This window comes from Heterocephalus glaber, unplaced genomic scaffold, assembly GCF_053883595.1.
Source record: "Heterocephalus glaber isolate CG9 unplaced genomic scaffold, H.glaber_assembly_v1.0 deba00001504, whole genome shotgun sequence".
Lineage (NCBI taxonomy): Eukaryota > Metazoa > Chordata > Mammalia > Rodentia > Bathyergidae > Heterocephalus > Heterocephalus glaber.
Genome location: NW_028258324.1, coordinates 29970128 through 29985237, shown reverse-complemented (window position 1 = coordinate 29985237; position 15110 = coordinate 29970128). Strand labels below are relative to the sequence as shown.

General features: G+C 36.5%; 1 long non-coding RNA gene across 2 annotated transcripts in view; it reads right to left on the bottom strand.

Moving 5' to 3' along the window:
• Positions 1–1476: 1476 nt before the first annotated feature.
• Positions 1477–15110, bottom strand: part of LOC147825292 (uncharacterized) — a 58578-nt gene continuing 44944 nt past the window's right edge. For both annotated transcript variants that reach the window (XR_015440886.1, XR_015440889.1), the window contains one exon: positions 1477–14758. This is a non-coding gene — a long non-coding RNA (uncharacterized LOC147825292). The remainder of the gene's footprint in view (positions 14759–15110) is intronic.

The window sequence follows — 15110 nt, the reverse complement described above, 5'->3', positions numbered from 1 at the left end:
TCCATTTAGAACCAAGACCACCCTCTCGAAACTTCTCATGTGTCTTACCCTATTAATTACCTTTCTCTATGATATATTCAGGCATTCCATCTTAATGTTTCCCTAGGCTTTTAAATAAGTTCAAGTCTCTTTCATTAACAAGAGTAAAAACAAAACAACCACTCCCAGCATCATAAGTTTCTCCAGTTTACTCTATCTACCTTTCTTCTCTTTTAGGGTCAGATTTGAAAGGAATTAGATATACAGTCTGTCTCCAGTTCCTTTCCTTCCCTCCCTCTTCACACTATCTGATTGAGCTTTTGTTTCAAGACTACTAGGCTATCTCTTGTTAAGGTCACCATGTTATTAAAACTACTGAACATTTCCAGCTTTATCCTTTCTTGTCCCCTTAGCATCATTTGACCCTCTTAGCCACCCTCCTCTTCCTGACTCCCTCTCTCTACTGGCTTCTGTGATACCTGGCTCTCCTGGGCTTCCTCCTACTCCACCTTAGATCACATCTGAATTGTCATTTCCCCTAGGAACCCTGCCTTTACTGGTTCAAATCTCACTATTAAATGCTCTCAGAGGGACATAAAACTCTCCTTTGTAACAATTTTCAAGGTGAAATTTTATATTTGTGTGCTTTTTCTACTGGTAAGGTGAAGAAAGGCAGAAAGCATGATAGTTTTTCTCATCATCACAAGCACTGTACCAAGTCAAAGGCTTGGCCCAAGTACCAAGTCTAAGGCCTGAGGGCTCAAAACTATCTTTCAAGTGAATGACTAAATAACTGACAATGAATGAATTTAGCTCCTCGAACTGATGAGATCAGAGGCTGCCTCCCCTGCCCAATATATGAGATAATCACTAAAGCACATACTTGTTTTAAACTATTTCATTTGTTTATTTGGACACCAAACATATTTTATGAATTTATCTGAGTTGCTTCAATATATTTCATTTTTGGGTCATTTTTATTTTTTCTTCTTCAATCCACATTTACTATTTAATATTCTCTCATGGTAGAATTACATAGAAATCAGTAAGTTATTCTTAAGAAGATACCTGTTTCTTCTATGTCTGTAAAAAAAACTTACATTGGAAAAAAATCTAAACACCTCATTTAAACTGGTGCAGATACAGACAGGATAACTATAACAATAATTAAAAACAAATGAGACAGTCACCTTTTTTTTGTTGTTGTTGTTTTTTTGCTTTTTTGAGACAGGTTCTCCCTACATAGTTCAGACTGGTCTTGAACTCATTGTGTAGCCTGGGGTGGCCTCAAACTCGTGACAATCCTCCTGCCTAAGCCTCCAGAATGCTGAGATTACAGGCATGTGCCACTGCACCCGGTTGGGGAAAAGTTTTTAAATGCTCACTGAAATAACTTCTAAAAACTTTATCAAAAATATTTTATATCATTAAATATAAAATAGCAAATATATTTTATATATTAAATATCAAATATCAAAAATATTTTATATCAGCAAGGTAAAGTTCTATATCTACAGAGATATTAAAAAGGATCTGTTTTAAGGCTGGTATAAAGGAACACTTTCAGTAGAAGTGGACCACATGCTGTATTACTTTATAATCATTACCTATACTCATTAAACCAGCACTGATTGAGCACTGATTGAGCACTGATCATTAGCCCAGGTAATATAGGCTAAGTATTCATCACAAGTGGATATAGTATTGTATGTGGGAAGAGGTGTTTTTTAAATGTGTTGTCTGAAAGGAGAATGAACAATTACTTGTGAAACCTTTAAATTTGGGCCATCTGTATATAACTAAAATATGTTGACGTTAAACATCCCTGTAGTGATATGGACAGAGTTAGTAAATATCATTTCATCAGTTGCTGACATACAAATGAAGGTCGAGAAGCATTCAGGATGGTATGGAGCAGTCAGGTCAGTGCAAATGTTCATTGGATTGTCTTGTTAAACATGTATAAAAGGGATGTCAGAAAGATGGATTTAGAGGTAACAAAATTGAATTTTTTTGGAAACTGGATGTGTCAAATCAACTCAATCCGTGTCAGACAGCCTTGTTTCCAGTCATAGTTTTTTCACCTTTGATATGTGGCATTAGTCAAATTGGTTCTCCTCTCACAGCCTGAGTTTCTAGTTTATAAAGTGAAGATAACAATATTGTTTTCCAGTGTTTGGAGCAGTATTAAATAAAATGCTTCATATAATGTTTTCTACAGAGTAAGTGCTAAATAAATATAGTGTTGATGAGGATAAGAAAGACAGTGATGATGATCGTCTTCTGCTGATGAAGGACCAGAGTAAAGAAGGAGAAGTCAGGAAACTTTGATTCAACCTAGGAATGAGATTTTGAAAGATCCAGTTATCTAGATACAACAGTCTGCTAGATGAAGTGGTCAGTTTTTCATCAATACAAGGATGGACTAGGTGATCTTTTGGCCTGGAAGTTGAAAATGGAGTTTAAAACATAAAATAAAACTTAGAATTCTAATTCTATGATTCTAGTAGTTGCTCATGGACTATGAAATGTAGGGCATAGGAAATACTTGGTGGGACTAGAAGTAAAATAATTTTAATAGCTGTAAGATTAATACGCAATATGATATATTATCATGTAGTAAAACTAAATGGACTCCAACTGGAAAATGACAGTTTTTTAGACAAGAGCAGAGAGGCAGCTACTATCACCCTCCAACATCCCCATACCACCTCTTCCCACTTGTTGATTTTATTGACAGCAGCCCTATTTCTTCACCATACTTGCAAAGCTTTAGGAGGATAAAAAGAATTTATCTATTAAAAAGCAAAAAAGTTATGACCCTAATTTTGTGGAAATGAAAGTATCTATTTTCCTATGAAAAGCTGGATCACAGATAATGTGAGGGACAATTGGTAATAGTAACAAAAATTATTCCATGAACAAAATAATTACCTAAAGAAAAATTTTAAATGGCAATTTTCTAAAACATTTCCTTTTATTCTTGGCTTTTGAACTTCACATGGAATGAAGTACTTGTCAATGTAATCATTTTGGGAGAATGTGGGCTTTTCATTGTTTTTAGAGCAGTGGTGATGACTAATCGGAGTGTCTCTGTTTGTTCTTGTGATAATTAATATTTACTCTTGAAATAACTTGTTAGAACCAAAAATGAAACTCTGGCTCCTGGCTTAAATAATACTCACCTTCCTGAACTCACTGCACTATCACAAGTTCAAATCAAAGCTCTAGGAGATTATACATATTAGGACAACAGTTATTATGACATTGTTTTGAGAAAAGTGTTTCAGATAAATCTTCCCTGTCTCTGGATTTATGAACCAGAAAGTTTAGAAGACATATAGGATGCTTCATGCAATAATCTTTTAAAAGACAAACCTTGACAGAGCCTGTGTTTCCTTATGGCATTTGAAACCTAAACTTATGAATCATCCTGATGTGTACACAATCTCTATATTCTCTGCAGAAAAATCTTACTTTGATTATAAACACACTAAATGAGGCCTGTTCTGGATGTGATTTTCTCTCAGGCTTTTAGACTTAGACTGTTGATTTGAGGTTCATTCAGATATATTCCAAGAGCTCTCCATACAGTTCTCCTTCTATTTCCAGTAATCTCTTCTTTTCTTTTCCCTTTAAAGTCAAAGAATAGCTAGAATTCTTTCCTCAACACAAGATACTGTTCTTTTTTCCCCTGTGTTCCTGTTTACTCTTGCTTAATAAGCTCTTTTTTAGAATCATCACTTACTTGGTTTATGTTTTGGAATCCTGATGAATATAACCAGAAATAGATATCATCTCCATTTTAGAGTTGATAACATCGAGGCTTTAAGAGACTGTACTCAGGATAATAAAATCATCAGAGATTTCAAGGCAGGAGCCATGTGTGAGGTTAAGTGAATCACTTAAATTCCTTTCTAGCTATTTGAGTCATATACATTTATTTTCAGCTATATAAGTTTAAGCAAGTTATCTAAACCCTTTAAGAATCACAATTCCCTCCTAAAACCGTATGGGCTCCAACACTATAGATTTATTTTTCTTTTTTCCCTTTTTTTTTTTTTTTTGGTACTGGGGATCGAACTCAAGACCTTGCGCTTGCAAGGCAGGTGGTGGAACCACTGAGCTAAATCCCCAGCCCTAGGATTTTTTTTTATCACAAATATAACTTAAAGAGCCATCAGGGTTTTCACAGAATAGTTAATTTAAAAATGTTAGTCATGCCTCAAAAAGTTCAGAGTCTAGTTTTATAAAATTTTCATTTTAGTTTGGCAATTTTTGACTCTATTTTTATTATTTTCTTAACTGTATCGATCTCTGAACTGTTATCAAATAAGAGTCTGGTAGACTTTTCTTAGTTGTTTCAGTCTTGTTTTGTTTTTAAAAATTTGGCCATAGAATTATGTTTCATTTCCAAGGGAAATCTCTACTTAATATTTCACAGTAGAAAATTTAGACACATATGAAGACAAAATCTTCCCATTAGCATTCTAGTTTAAATAGTTTCTAGGCAATTTGCTCTAGCATAGACATTTTTTACAAAAAATGATTTTTATGATTAACAGCAGTCAATACTAAATCTGTTTTTGATATCCTTTTTCTATTGGTGTATTTGATATTACATGTCTTGTACACAAAGACAAATCTGATTTAAAATTGTTTCTGAAAGCTTCTCAGAAGATTAAGAACAATTTTCCAAACAGCATTTGGCTTGAAGTAACTGTTTTGACTTTGGGGATTTTCAGTTATCAAAAATCCAATTGGCAGTAGAAATGGCATTGGATTCCTTTATTGAATCTGACATCTTGTACAACAAGTATATTGATTGGAATAGTTCAGCTCTAAACAGACTATACTTTTGTTATATTTAACATAACTGTCACTTGGAGATTGTAGTACAAACTGGTACAGTGGGTCTAATTCTACCAGGAAAGAAATTGCTTATATTTAAAAATATATTTTAGGCCCTAGATCTCTGAATTCAAAAAGAGAAGTTGTCTTTTTCTACATGAAAGGATTCAGTCATGGATTTTAGAGCTGGAATAGAGGACAGAAAGGGAGCTAATGGTAATTGTTACTCAAGTGTGCAGGCACCCTTCATACTTTTCTTAAGCATCTCACCAATCTCACAAAGCAGGAATTGCCCCTAGATCACTAAAGTTGAGACAGCTTGAGTATCTGGCTATGAGCTGCTTAGATTAGAAGTGGTAGGTTTTGGTCTCAAGTTCGGACTTCTCTGATTTCAAAGTCCAAGGTTATCCCACCTTAGCAAATTACCAGCTCTATGCTGTCAGAGCAACAATTTGTCAGAAAATGTCTTTTTTAAATTCCTAAGGGAAAAAAAATGAAATTTAGATAATTTTCTCACTTCCTACATTTTCTTTCTCTGTGTCCATTACTCTGCTCTCCATTTTGGGCCATTTGATCCCTTTATTATTCCAGTAAAATAATAATTTATCTTCCTGAGTAAGTTTTGTTCTCTCCAAACATTAAACAGTAATATTTTAAACAAAGACCTGATCATTAATGTTTACTGACACCCTTCTTTTGCTCCTCATCATCGGTGAGATAGAGTCGAAATTACTTAGCACCATATTTCGGGCATTCCTCTATCTTGCCCTTGCTTTCATATTCAGCAGTTAAGGATGGTCTCCAACCCTTTGCTCCAGGCCTGTGGAATTACTTAAATTTCCCTAACATGCTTCTCATGGCTCTGTGTCTTCTTTCTCAGTACTCACCTTCATCTTCCTGGGAAATGTTTACTCTCAGATCCTGGTCAAGGGTTCCTCTTGCAACACTTTCTTGTGTTTTATAAGAACAATACTGTACTGAAGTTATTGGTTTGCATTCTGTTCCCATTTAACAAATTTTTGGCTATTTGCAAGCAGGGACTGTATATAAGTATGCAATAACTTCTTTTAAATAAATCTTTTGAAACCTTTATAGGTTGACTCTCTTTTCCATCTAAGTAGAGCAAATTCAGGGATTTGATTCATCACACTGATGCTTCAGAAATATTTCTACTTGTTCTGACTCTTTGAGTCTTCTAAACTGGCTGGGGCATGCCAAAAACAAGTGAGAATTTCTACTCATACTACTAAACAGGGGAGGGGAATTAAGAAGAGGGGAGTCAATAGACTATGACTAATAATGAAGTTGAAAAATATAAGAAGTCCACACACACACACACACACACACACACACACACACACACACAAAGAACAAAACAGCACCTGGAGTGTAAGCTTAGGTGTCCCAGAGTTGAAAGAGGCAAAATTTGAATATGAAGTACATGTGAGTGAGGGTGAGGTGTGGCGGTGTACTCCTATATCCCAACAGTCTGGGAAGCTGAAGCGGGAGCATCACTGTGGCTTTGTAATATAACTGGAAATAGGAGGTTGTGACACACACACACACACACACACACACCACGCCTTTTTCTTTTGTCTAGTACTGCATTTGTTATTCTGGATTTCTTCTGGTGCCATATGAATTTTAGGGGTTTTTTTCCTTGTTCCGTGAGAACATATTGGTATTTTGATTGGAATTGCATTAAATGTATATAACAGTTGTGGTAATACAGCCACTGACAATATCAGTTTTGGCTGTTCAGAAACAGGGGACCTCGTTCCATTTTCTGATGTCTTTTTCCGTTTCCTTTTTCAGAGTACTGTAGTTTTCATTATAGAGGGTTTTCACATCCTGGATGTGTTAATTTCTAAGTGCTTAATTTTTCTTAAGGCTATTGTGAATGCTATTTTATTTCTAATTTCTTTGTCTATGGGTTCATTCTTGGTGTATACCAGTGGTGGTGAACCTATGGCACAAGAGCCACAGAGGGCACCCAGATCCCTCTAGGTCAGCCAAGTCACCCAAGCAGCCAAGCATTGGATAACAACTGTTTTTTTCTAAACTAAAACCTCAGTATTCAGATTTAATTGCACTGTTGGTACTTTTCCATAAATAAGTGGATTTTGGGTTGCAGTTTGGGTACTCAGTCTCTTAAAGGTTCACCATCATTTGTGCATAGTAACACTTGAATTTTAAGTGTAGATTTTGTGTCCTGCTACCTTGTTGAATTTATTAGTTCTAGAAGAGGAGGAATTTGGGGAGTCTTATATGTAAAGGATCACATTATCAGAAAACAAAGAAAATTTGACCTCTTCTTTCCTATACATTACCAATTTATTTCTTTCTCTTGCTTGATTGCTTTGGTTAATGTTTTGAGGGCGACACTGAATAGGAATGGTGATAGTGGACATCCTTGTCTTGTTCCTGATTTTAGAGAGAAAGCTTTTAGCTTTTTCCCATTTATATGATATTTGTTACAATGGCTTTTATCAGATTGAGGTAAGTTTTGTCATAAATGGCTTTTATCAGACTGAGGTAAGGTTCTTTGTACTTTCTTCACTTTTTTTTATCATGAATGGAAGTTAGATTTTGTTAAAGGCTTTTTCTGCATCTTTTGTGATGATCATGTGATTTCTGTCCTTGCTTCTATTTATATGATATTTTTCATTCTTTGTGATCCAATGATTATTAAGAGTAATTTTCATAGTTTGTAAAATTTCTGTGGCTTCTTTTGCCATTGATTCTTAGTTTCATTATACTATAAGCTGATAATAACATGGGAAATTTTCTATTCTTCTGTACTTATTTAATCAAGATTTATGGGATAGCATGGTCTATTTTGGAGAAAGTTCTATCTGCTGCTCAGAAGAATGCTGTACTCCAATGTTGTAAGGTAGTGCACTGTGAAGATATCTATTAAATCCACTTGTTTTTAGGCATGATCCAAATTTTATATTTCTTTGTTAATTTTTATCTAGTTGACCTGTCTACTTATGCCCACTGTGATTGTATTGATGTTTATGTGATTCTTTATGTCCAGTAGTGTTTGTTTTATGAAGCTGATTGCACTAGCATTCTGTGCATATATAGTTACAATTGTTATCTGTTCCCATTGAACTGTTTTCCTAACCAATACATAGTGACCTTCTTTGTCTCTTCGGATCAATTTTGGTGTGAAGTCCACTTTGTCTGAAAATAGAATAGCTACTGCTGCTTTCTTTTGTTACCAGGTAGCCTGCTTCTAAAAGTGGGTTGCTAACTAACAGTTACCAGGTTCTGGGCTCACCTCTCCCTCTGGAATTAGATTCCAGGTTCTTCTCATTTCAAACAATGAATTGAACAAAATAGCAAAAACAGTGACAAAGTATTTGAGAAAGTAAAAGCGAAGAGTAAGGGAGAAACTGGCTCTGCAGAGCAAGCTTAGGTAAAGTAAAAAAAGGGAAAAGCAAGATAAAAAGAACACCCTGGGGAAAGCAAAGTGAGCTAGCTACCTTGAGAAAAAGCCATGATTGTAAGATCTTCATGGCTCATCTCTCCTTTCATGCTGCTCAAATATTGAGAAAACTGATGAAAACTTCTATACACAGGTCCAGGGGTACTGCTGGGATCCCATGTCTCAGGCTGGTGTTGGGTCTAGGCCATGCTATTGAAAACCTGCTTCTCCTAAGAAGTCCATGTGCAAAGCTTCTGGAACTGTTCTGTGCATGTGTCTGGGATCTCCTAATTAACAGGTCATGCCTGCTTCCCTAGCCAGCTTTGCTAGGCCCTAATTCCTTATCTTACATTCAGGCTCATTGCATGGAATGTTGTTTTCCATCCTTTAATTTTTAGCCTTTGAATATCTTTTTGGATTAAATGTGTATCATTACGGGGTTTTTTTTTAATCCAGTTTGTCAATCTGTGTCTTTTGATTGAGGAGTTGATACCATTTACCTTGAGAATTATTACTAAAAGGTATAAACTTATTTTTATCATAGTATTTTTTTCTATTGTTGATTCATTTTTGTCTTTTGTTTAACTGCTTACTCTGCTTGATATTTTTATTGCATTCATTAGACTTTGGCATTATTGGCTTCATTACCTCTGTCTAGGATATCCTTGAGAATTGTTTTGGAGTGGTGGTTTTTTTGCAAGGTATATTAGTCTGGGTTGACATTTGTTTACTTTTAGGGCCTGAAAGGCTTCAATCTCTCCTGCCCTTTAATACATTCAGAATGGGGCCATGATTTGTAGTCTCACTGCTAGCCTTCTCTGAATCACCAAGGCTGGTGGGAATGTGTTAAGGTTTTAGTTGAGAAGTCTTCTGTAATTCTAATGGTTTTGCCATTAGAAGCTATTATATTTTCTAACAGCTTTTTAAAGATTCTGTCTTTGTGCTGGACTTCTGAATTTTGATTGTCATGTTTCATGGAAAAGTTCTTTTCTTTTTCCTTTTTTTTTTTTGGTACCGGGGATCAAACTCAGGACCTTACGCTTTCGAGGCAGGTGGTGGCACCACTGAGCTAAATCCCTGGCCCAGCGAAGTTCTTTTCTGATTGTAATTATTTGGGATTCTATATTCCTTGCTTACCTGTATGTTGAATTCTTTACCTATACATGGAAAGGGTTCTGCTATCATTTCTGTAAGCATATTTTTATGCTATTTGTGCCATTTTCTGACTTCTCTTTAATTCCAATTAATCATAGATTAGTCTTCTTTGTGTCATCTCTTAGCTGTTAGATTCAATTCCCTTGCTTTCTTGTTTTTTATTAGGTGTATCAGAGGAAATAATCATAAGCATCAGTCTTATCTTCTAGTTCTGAGACTGTTCTCTCAGTGTTCACTTCTGCTGCCCGTAGTTTCCATGTAAGTTTTTAATCTCCTGTATTTCTATTACACATCTTTTTATGTTCCATACTGCTTAAGTAAATGGGTCATTCATGTTTTGAACCATTTTAATTAACTCCACTAGATTTTTATTAGTATCTTCTCTAAGCTTACTGTCCAATTTGTTAATTATATTCTCTATTTAGTTACATTTTCTTTGAGCTTGAGCTTGTTGAGTTTCTTTGTTTTTTTTTCTTTTATCATTTCATTTAATTTTTATGTTTTTTAAAATTTCTTCCACACTGGTGCCCCATGAATTTGGTTTAGGGGAGATATGAGTTTTGGGAAGCACTTTCTTGCCTTGTTTTTTTACATTTCTGTTCTTTTGTGTGTTGGGGATCAATTAAAGGGAAAGACTTTGTTGCTAGCTTGTATGGAGATCTTTTTAGTTAGCATCTGCATTCCAGTGATGTCATCTTGACATTGTTTGCTTTTTGGTATTTACCTACCTCTTCTACTTACTCAGCCCAGAAGGATAGGGCCTGTTCACTGTTTTCCAAGGAGATAATCTCTACTGGTTATAACACAGTCAGCAGATCCAACCATAAATCAGTCATGTATATTAATACTTATACTAACAATTGCATACTTTTATCAATGCCTCTTCAGATTGGACTATACTGGTGCTAAGAGTTAGACTCAGAAGTGGAGGGAGGAGGAAAAGAAATAGAAAGAGGAAATGGAAAAGGGTAAGTCAGAAAAGAAGGAGAAAAGAGAAAATCAATAGGTCGAAAACAGACAGGAGATAAGAACCTGTTGGATTCATTTTTATAGCTTGAGTAAAACATTAGCTGAGGTGTGGTGATTTGAGAGAATATTTGTGTGAGCAGAAGGAGGCATGCAAAGGTAAGGAAATGTAGTTAGAGATTGAAGGAAGCTGTGAAATTGTTGGAACCTGCTAAATTTTTGGTAGATAATTTATGTTTGGATCATTTATGCACAATTTCAGTGAGGGTTACTCTGACATGCCCATGAGAGGTACTATTTATATTTAAGCACTAATAACTTCTTATGCTCTCATTTGTAGATAGACACCTACTCTGTATGCAAGATAAAAGAAAGAGAAGAAGAGAGAGAAGATAAAAGGATAAGAAAGCAGAAGAGAAAAGCAAAGAAGAGAACCAGAAGAAAAGAGAAAAAGAAAGGAAAGTGAAAAAATTGAAAAAGAAATACTAACAAGAACAAAATCTCAGCCAATTGCAAAAGCACAAAGTCAAAGTGTCCTCACAGTCTCATTTGTATTTCCGTCGTAGTTCAATTACAGGTCTCCAAGCTAGTTCCACCCTTGCTGTGATTTGCTTAATTGCCTGCCTATGAGCAAGAAGACTGGTGGATCTGGATCACTCTCTGGGCCCTTGTCCTGCTAGTGCTCTGGGCTTGGATACCTATCTCTTTCCCAAGATCCAACCACCTCAGTTAACTGCAGGAGGGGAGGGAGCAGTGGTGTAATTGGCCCGGCACCTGATTCTCCATGGACTTTCACCAGATCTCTCTTGCTCACCTCTTCTTTCCCTGCAGGAGAAATTCTGTGGTCACCTCTGTATGTTCCTTCCAGAACTCTTCCACATAGCATGTCCCCAGATGCCCTCTGTTGTTTTCCAGTTCCTCTCCCCAAAGTGTCACCCCACCTTGTGTATTAATAAAGTCTCAGACCTCCTTGATTTAGCATTCCCTGTCGGGGTGTGGTGGGGTTCTCCTGTGGGCACCTGCCAGCAGGTGTGGGCAGAGTGCAAGATGTCCCATAAACACAATATTCCAGGTATATGGGGAAGGAATGGGGGAGTAATTATCTCTGAGTCAGTCTAGCCTCTTTCCCCAGAGTCCCACCACTCCCAGACACTGCTTACTTGTACAACCTCCCCACCTCTGGTTTTCTCAGATTTGAGTTCCTAATCAGAGGGGCCCAATTATTTTCGAATTCCCAAGGTTACAAGTAAATTTACATACACTTAAGTACACTGTTCTCCAGATTTCAGTTTTTCTGATGTCCTGCTTGTGGGTATCTCATTGGCTGTCTTTCTCTTTCCAGTGGAGGGAAGAGTGATTAGGAGCCTAGTGCATTTGCCAGGCAGCTGCAGAAATCTAGCTTCCTCCCTCAAGAGCCTGAGCCTCTCCCAAAATGGTGCCTATGTTGTATCTGGTAAAAGATGCCTCAAGCCAGGAGCAGTTGGCTTCCCTTTCTAAAATACCCTGGTGCTGGATTTTGGTCCTGTGAGTTTTTCTTTCTGATTACCTCCCAAATCTGGTTTTCATCACTGTTCTTGCCTCAATATCACTGCTTTCTTCCTGTGCACAGATCAGAGTCTCCGTCCCTTCCTGCCACCATCCCCAGCTCTTTCTAAGTTGTACTTTGAGACAAGGTCTCAGGTCTCACTAAATTGCTAACTTGTGCAAGCTGAGCTCAAACTTGTGATGCTCCTACCTCTGTCTTCCAGAGTGCTGGGATTAAGCCATAAACCACCAGGCCCAGCTAGGGAGAAAGGGAATGAATCTGGAGAGCAACACACTCTCGAAATCAATTGCACATACCCAAATAAAAGCTGTAGCCGAATAACGGTGTATCTTTTCTTCACCTATTAGATCCTGTGGAAATTGTATTTATTGTTTTGATGGATCCCTGTTAAGTGAAGATGAGTCAAACAATGCAAATAGAAAAATGGCAATGAAAGAGACACTAGATGTGAGCATATACACTAGGTAAACACTAAATAGGATGATCAGATTGTTTATAATTAAAAGTTGATGGAAGGCAAAAATAGTCAATCATTAACTCATTATTTCATTTCTTCATTCAAGAAAATAATTGAATTGCCTGGTTTTTTTTCTGGACCATGTGCAAATGCTGTTTTTTTATACCATCTAATAATATCATCCCCACGGGTGCAGTCAGCTCACTCTCCGCCCCACAGATGCTGCCTAATTCACCTTCACATCTAGCCTTTCAGCCTGTGGTGTCCAATCCGTAAACAAGAGCCACATGTGACTGCTTACATGCCAACTTAAAGAGTTAAAATTCAGTTTTTTAAAAATTCAGTCTCTCACAGTAGACACTTCTTAAGTGCTCCTTAGCCATTTGCTTCTGGTGACTACTATGTTAAACAGCCCAGTTACAGACCATTTCCATCACTGCAGAATTTTATTTTTTGGGGGGAAAGCTCTGTAAACCTTCCAATTCATTCTAAATATCCCCATTAAGCTAAGCATTTTCACACATAACTTTATCACACTCAAATCTTCTCATGGGTATCTTACTGCTGTAAGGACAGTATTTTTTTTTTGGTTCCAGGGATTGAACTCAGGTCCTTGCGTTTTCGAGGCAGGCAGCAGAACCACTGAGCTAAATCCTCAGCCAAGGACAATACTTTTCAACTTTAATGTACACTTAAATTACCCAAGGAAATTGTTTAAATGCTGTCTTTGACTCACTAGGGCTAGGGTGGTCCCAGGATTCTGCATTTCTACTAAACATTAACTGCAGGTGACTCCAACCCTAAGAAAAGTCTGAGAAATACTGTCATAATATAATTCCTAAGTAACTGATTTTTATACAAAACATAGACGTAATTATAATGATATTCAACTGCTTCTGGCACTTTGATTTATTGCAAAATAGACTATAAACAGTCTAACCATGTCTAAAAATGTGTAGAGTTGTATATTTTGACTAAATGTTGAAATTCCCTGAGGGAGATTTCTAAATCACACATAGGGACACTATCCTCAGGAATTCTGATCTGATTGAGTAAGCACCATGGTGTTTTGTTTTGTTTTGGTTTAGTTTAGTTTTGCAAAGGTCTATATTAGTTTCCTGGGCTGCCATGACAAACTACCTCAAATTTATTTCTTTAAAAATAACTGAAATGTATTGTGTCACAATTTTGAAGGTTAAACATCTAAATTAATGGTTTTGGTAGGTTTCTATTCACTCAAGAGTCTGTGGGGAAGACTCATGCTTCTTTCTCAACTCCTGGTGGTGGCTAGCAATCCTTAGCATTCCCTCATTTAGACCACCATCACTCCAGTTTATGCCTCCTTTGTCACATGAACTTCTTCATATCTCAAGACATCTGTGTCTATCAAAATCCCATTGTCCTTGCAAAGACAACAGTCATTGGATATAGGAGCCACCTTTATTCAGTATGAACTCATCTTAGCTTGATTATATCTGCAGTTTCTACTTCCAAACAATAGCATGTTCACAGGTATCTTTAAGTTTAGCACTTTAACACATCTTTTTTTCAGAACACAATTTAACCTCCAAACTCTCCAAGTGAGTCTACACTTCCTGGTTCTGAAATGTGAATATGCATCACCTCTATGGGAGGTCTTGATAACATATGAGATACTGGATCTCACTCTAAGATTCAGTAAGTTTGGCCTGAGTCAAAGAATTTGCATTTTTCTAACAAGCTTGAGAACCACTAATTTAGGAAAAAGAGAAATGAAATTAGTTCCATTTCTCATACCGTGCAGAAGTGGCGTCATCATCAATTGAGAGCTTGGTTAAATTACAGTATGTGAATTAGAAGCCACTTTTCTGTAAGATTTCCAGGAAATTTGAACATTCATTAAATTATTGGAAACACTTTTTTATACTGTTCAAAATAAAATCATTCTTAAAGAGCTGATTGAATAAGTTATGGAGGACATGAATGAGTGGAAAAATAAATGAATAAGCAATGAAGCAGATTACCTAGTGGTCTATCTAGCAGCAAAGGCCTTTCAAATCTTTTAGCCAAGAAGTTGTCTTAGCAACTGTGAAGAAAGCAGCTTGTCATAATGGCTGAAAAGTCTCTGCCTGTTGGTTCTTCACAACCAAATGTTCTCTACATGATTGCCTGTTCCAATCTCTAATCAAGAAGTTTCTTACTTTTCCTCTCTCTGAAGCTCCCAGGTTATCTCATATTAACACTTTGTGGCTTTGCTATCTGAACTCTCTTACTGTGGCAAAGTTTGAAATAGGAGGCAGACTAGAATCCAGAGAGGGTCACTGCACACTGAAGACTTAATGAAGAATTGCCTTTGGGCCAAAAACGTAGCAGGTAAGTTTCAGAGCTGCAGCTGAAAAAGAAAGAAAATCTTTGAGAAAGCTTAGAGCCAAGTCAAAACATACCATATATGATTTTCTTTTGGCAGTTAAACTGTGAAATAAGAGTAGACCAAAATCCCCAGGTAATAGTAATTGATCTTTAAATGTCATTATTTATAGATTCTGTTTCTGGAGACATTGTTCTAGAGGTAAAGTGCTCACGTGAATCTCAGAAAGGAATTTAAAATTAGGCTTTGAAAGTCTTTTCTCTCTACTGTTACTAATTTCTAGCTTCATTGGGAAAAGCTACTTTTTTTCTTCTCATTCTCTTCATCAAAAAGATGTCATACTCAAGTAACCATAAAGAGTTGTCTTCCAGAAGGT